General features: G+C 43.5%; 1 pseudogene; it reads left to right on the top strand.

Annotated features, from left to right (window-relative positions):
• The first annotated feature begins 1,601 nt into the window (after positions 1-1,601).
• On the top strand, positions 1,602-4,223 carry LOC113566906 (annotated as a pseudogene).
• Positions 4,224-4,946: the final 723 nt, after the last annotated feature.

Consider the following 4,946-nt stretch of genomic DNA (forward strand, 5'->3'; position numbering starts at 1 on the left):
AAAATACCCCGCGAAAGGGTGAATGGGGAACGTGGATTATTAATAGTTGGATTCATCTTATTCCAGCACCTGTGAGGAAATATTCGTTCATGGGCTTTGTTTTGTATTTGAATTTTTATTTACTTTATGTTCCCTGTACTTTCGATATTTGTACTGAATGATTCCCAGAGCCAGTTCTGAACGGCTCCAAGTGATAGTTCAGGGCCCACTTCGATGTTGTGTTCCTAACAGATTCTCCCTTCTTTTCAGGTCTCCCCACCCCACCCCACAACGCCACAAAAATATTTCAAAACTTCGCGCCGCCCACTTCCGCCCCACAAAGAACGAAAATCTGTGGCATCCACGTTTTTAAAGATACGATAAAACCAAAAAAGGCAGAATCGTAGAGGATGTTTATATGTTCTAGAATGTAAAATCTCAACCAGATCGTATAATTATTATAGCCAGAATCAAGAATACAATTTTATTTTTCCTCGCTCTGTCTCTCTCAAACACACAGGTTTCATGGTCGGTTTTGCCAATTGCAAAATATGAGTTCAAGGATCTCAGAACCTATAAGAGCCAGAGCAACCAAATTTGGTATCCATACTCCTGTGATATCGGACCTTGACTGTTTCGTGTCCAAATTTCGGCACACCCCCTTCCGCCCCCGCAAAGGACGAAAATCCACAAATCTCAGAGACTATTATCGCTAGAGTAACAAAATTTGGTATCCGCACTTCTGTTAGATCTCACTATAAAACCTATATTTCAGAATTTCTCCCCACCCCCTTCCGCACCCACAAAGGACGAAAATCTGTTATATTCACAATATTGCACATTCGAGAAAACTAAAAACGCAGAATCATAGATAGTGACCATATCTATCAGATCGCTGAATCTGGATCAGATCGGATCATTTTTGTAGCCAAAAGCAAGAAATCAATTTGCAGTGGCTACGCAGCGCCCGACGTCACGCTCTGACTGATTTTCTGTCTCTCTCGCACGCACTCTTTGTCGTGTCGTTTAATATTAGCGGCCTCTGCCGGAGGAGAGCCATACTGACTAAGTATCGGGTATAAATGTAGAGTTGCGGTGTCCGCAGCAACTCACAACGTTCCCCCTCGTTTTAAATTTGGTTGTTGCGGGGAGGCGGAATCTCTTCACGAACTCTCGCCATTTTGCTGCTACTTGTCATGAGAATTGGAAAAAACATTGAAACAAAGAAAGGATCTGCCACCACTAATGGTAATAATTGCACATTGGCTATCATTAAGCAATGATCAGAATTATAGAACAAATTGTCTACATCCATGTTTAGCTAAACTTTAGTTTTCTCCGTTTTTTTCTTACTCACTCATATTAAAACCAAATTTAATCCATCAAAAGTCAATAAGTAAAACGATTACCTGGGAAAAGATTATAGATAAATGATCTTGTGACTACATAGAATTTAGACGGATTGCTCCTTATCGGTGATGTTTGACTGAATTAAGCATTTTGGCTGATATACTCGACTCGAGAGCTGACACACTGATAATGTTATCTCCAGATTTCCCTCAAAACATTCCTATAAAATCACAGTCAAAAGGTGCAATGCCTTCAATCGAAAAAGTATTAGCATGGTGAACGTTTTAAGCAGTCTACTTGTCTGCGGACTGGTACTTGTCAGTGCCGCACAACTGAAAGACGGAGATGTCCTGCAAGATTACCAGCGTTTAAAAAGTCTCCGCCCGCTGGGAAGTTTACCGAAAACTTCCGTATGAATTGCTCCCGGACTTGGATCTTTTCCACCCCCGAATACCCAGTCAGGAGGATCTGTTGTGTTTCGCGGACATGGCTCAGTTCATGCAGGCGCTCACTACTGGAAAATTATGGGCCCTTAAGAGTAAGTAAATAATGAAAATTATATTCAAGTCAATGAGAACTGAAGTTGACGAATTTTGTGAGCAGTGATCGATGCTTGGGGCTCCATTCCCTCAGGAGTGCTGTCCGGCAATGTCTACCATCTGGGTAACTTCGATGAGTCAAGATCAGCGAGGAGATCACCAGTAGTCACAGCATACATGGAAAGTACTGTTTTCTAATTGTACCCGCCGTATCCATTTCGATCAAGATCGCATCTTGCTTTCCGGCTTCCTGCTCTGCGGCACATATGGAGCAGTTAATGCAGAATTTGTTGAACTCAAGCAGCACAAATATAAAATTTAGCGAGGCCAGCTATCAGACAAGTGAATCGAAACCTTGGGATGGAATGACCATTTTCACAGTGTAAGTTAGACCTTATCATAATCAATTTCTGTGACTCATACTATGGATTGCAGTGTACTTCTTGGCTTGATGGGTACTATCGTGGGTCTATGCACGCTCTACGACTACTTTCTGTGCCAGGATCAGAGTGAGGACCGGAGAGAACGGAATGATTTACAGAATGATTTAACTCGTATTTTGCCTACCAGGTAGTATCTCTGTGACTGTGAAGATGTGCTCGGCACGGTCAAGTTCCCGTGCCATCTTCCGCATTGTCGACAGCAAATCGAATCCGAACGTGATCAGTTGTCTTGATGGAATCCGCTGCATGTCCCTATTCTGTGTTGTTTTGTTTCTCCAAATATAAATACCTTCAATATGATTTCGGTTTTAGTGGCCTCATGCTTGTATGTGCAAAAACCATTCAGCTCTGTTTTTTTGTTTGCTAGTGGGTCGCGGAATCCTTTTCCAGCTTTATTCTCCACGGATTTTTTTCGGTTGATTCCTTTTTCTTTATTGCTGGCCTACTAGTGGCTACGGTTGCTCTTCGCTCAATGGATAAGTAAGTGTTTGAGATATTTTGTATCCATCGAGAATTATTGCCAATTTTCTTACAGATCCAAAGGAAAACTGAATGTGCCGCTTATGTATCTTCATCGTATTATACGGATCGTGCCGATACTTGCAATAGCAATCCTAGTTTACATAAAGCTGACGCCCATTGTTTCTGGGGGACCTTATTTTAAAGGTGGATTCCATGGTACAGCCGCCTATGAAAAGGGCTGGTTCTGGACGCTGCTCTTCGTGCAGAATTATGCTACAAGCAATATTGTAAGTCATAGATCTACTCTTATTACCATTTGTACGATAATCGTTTTCAGTGCCTGGATCCCACATGGTACTGGGCAGTGGATATGCAGCTTTATATAATCTCTCCGCTTCTGCTGATTGCACTGTATAAGTGGGGCAAAAAGGCAGCAGCTGGCATCGCGGTTCTTGTTCTCCTACTATCGTCCTGCCTCTTTGCCACGATGATAGTCAACAAATACTCATTGCTCTTCAAGTAGGTCCACGATGCTTCTGTTTGTCGTTGGAGTTCTTCAACCCCATTTAATTGCAGGAATGGAACCGAAGGAGATGCCGGAAGGAAACTGTATTCTGCCACACATACTCATTCGGCACCTTGGCTGATTTCATTTCTTTTTGGATATTTTCTTCACCTGAATTGTAGGAAGAAGTTCCAAATAAGCCGGATTTTGGTATGGTCTGGATGGGTTCTTAGTCTGGCCATGATCTTCACCTCGATGTTTGCCCTGTACCCTGCGACCCAATGGAGTGCTCCACCCCTGTCCACCCTCAAGGAGTTTCTGTACTACACGCTTACCAGAGTGGGCTGGCCCTTAGCCCTGTGTTGGATCGTCTTTGCCTGCATGCAGGGCCATGGCGGTCTGGCCAACAGTTTCCTATCCTCGCCATTGTGGCAGCCTCTCTCGAGACTCTCCTATTCCGTGTACATCTGACACCTTTTCGTACAGGAAGTCAACAGTAGAAGCGTTCGTACTAATACTTATTTCTCGGACAAATTGTAGTAGGTTTTGTTTCTAGTAGTTGATGGTTGCTTATTTTTAACTAACCTCATTGATGATTTTCAGATGCAGAAATTTTGGTCTGACTTTGGGATCACTATTTTCATTTCGTATCTGCTTTACGTTGTCATTGAGGCTCCTTTTGGCGGACTCGATAATCTTCTACGATCCCGGGAGAAAAGTGTTTTGAAGCCCCAAGCTCCAAGCGAACAAAAGCAATCCTCAGTTGATGTCCAGCAGGGCCAGTTGAATGCCGGAAGTAATCTGGTTGAGTCCGACGTGCCTAAATAAGAAGCCACAGAGACTACTCCAGAATAGTTATAGATGTAAATATCAATATGGGTTTTTTTTCACTCTTATGTAGACATTTTGTAGATTACAAAACCACATAAAAAAGATGTGAGCTTCCGACTACCCACACACTAGACTGATAAGAGTAATTATTAATGATGTTCGGCTGTATCAAGTATTACGCTGTGCTAGTCTGAGTACCTCAGACTACTCAAGACTACCTTACTCAACACAATTGTTTTTATAATCGGCTGGTGGTTCTAGATAGAACAGATGGCAGATGGCGAAACGCCACCAATCGAATTAGCATTAGCATAGGAAGCGTTGTGGGTCCGAGATAGCCCGAGAGCGTTAGAGCTGCTCGGGGACGCTGTTAAGCCGAGTCCGAGAGATAGCGACATAAGGAGACGAAATAATTCCACTGCATGCGCATATGCGGTAGCAAATGATCTTTGCAGTGCAAACGACAACACCAAAATGCATTTCCTTTGGACCGCACCACTGGCAATAATTTAAAATATTTAAGCTGCTTGATCTGACATACTCCCCCCGTTGGAAGCCTGACTTTCAACAGCAACAGCATTTGGCAGTAGGCACAGCTTGTTGACGGCACGCTTTGTGATTCCAGATGACGTCTTCAGCACAGCAACTCGGGAAACGCCATCTCGTCCAGGCAAAAGCTCGACCACTCTCGCCAGTGGTCACTTCATGGGAGGAAGATTCTCATCCTTGACAAGAACCAAATCGGCGACAGCTAAACTAGGCTTCACAGTGCGCCACTTTGAGCGCTGCTGCAGTGACGTTATGTACTCCTCCTTCCACCGGGACCAAAAGAGCTGC

Source organism: Drosophila persimilis, unplaced genomic scaffold, assembly GCF_003286085.1.
Source record: "Drosophila persimilis strain 14011-0111.01,24,50 unplaced genomic scaffold, DperRS2 tig00001238-arrow-arrow-pilon, whole genome shotgun sequence".
Taxonomy (NCBI): domain Eukaryota; kingdom Metazoa; phylum Arthropoda; class Insecta; order Diptera; family Drosophilidae; genus Drosophila; species Drosophila persimilis.